A 549-nucleotide genomic window follows, 5' to 3' on the forward strand; every position below is an offset into this window, starting at 1 on the left:
ACCTCCCCCCCTCCCCGCCATGTGATCCGGTTCGATGACGACGGGTAGCTCCAGCACGGGGGGTCCGTGGAGGGGCATCACGCCGCCAGAAGAGTCCACGCCCGCCAGGCCTTCGTGAGGCTGCCTCCCGCCGCCGCCGAGCTGCTGCTGGGCGTTGGACACCGCCACCACCCCGACGCCGTCCATGCTCGCCAGCTCCTCCCCCATACGGTCCGGGGACAGGGGGCTGCTGACGCGGGACTCCATGGCTAACCCCGCAGAGTCCAGCTCGTGAGGGCCGGCCGGGTGGAGGTCACCCTGCCCGCCGACCTGTCTCGAGTCCATGGGCACCAGGCCCTGATCCAGGGGACCCCCAGGTCCACTGTAGGGGTCCAGACTGGAGGGATTGTTGCTGGCCACAGAAAGGGTCCCATCCAGAAGGCTGCTGGGATGAATGTACTGCGGAGGTGGACGGTCGGCCAGGTAGGACAAAATACCTGGAGGAGCAACGAGAAAATATGAATTACACAACAAATAAAAGTGCTTTAATGTAGGGCTGCAACGATTAAT

General features: G+C 63.9%; 1 pseudogene; it reads right to left on the reverse strand.

Annotated features, from left to right (window-relative positions):
- Positions 1-2: 2 nt before the first annotated feature.
- LOC106512520 (PR domain zinc finger protein 4 pseudogene) lies at positions 3-476 on the reverse strand (annotated as a pseudogene).
- Between the last annotated feature and the right edge of the window lie 73 nt (positions 477-549).

Source organism: Austrofundulus limnaeus, unplaced genomic scaffold (assembly GCF_001266775.1).
Source record: "Austrofundulus limnaeus strain Quisiro unplaced genomic scaffold, Austrofundulus_limnaeus-1.0 Scaffold7740, whole genome shotgun sequence".
In the NCBI taxonomy this organism is placed as follows: Eukaryota; Metazoa; Chordata; class Actinopteri; order Cyprinodontiformes; family Rivulidae; genus Austrofundulus; species Austrofundulus limnaeus.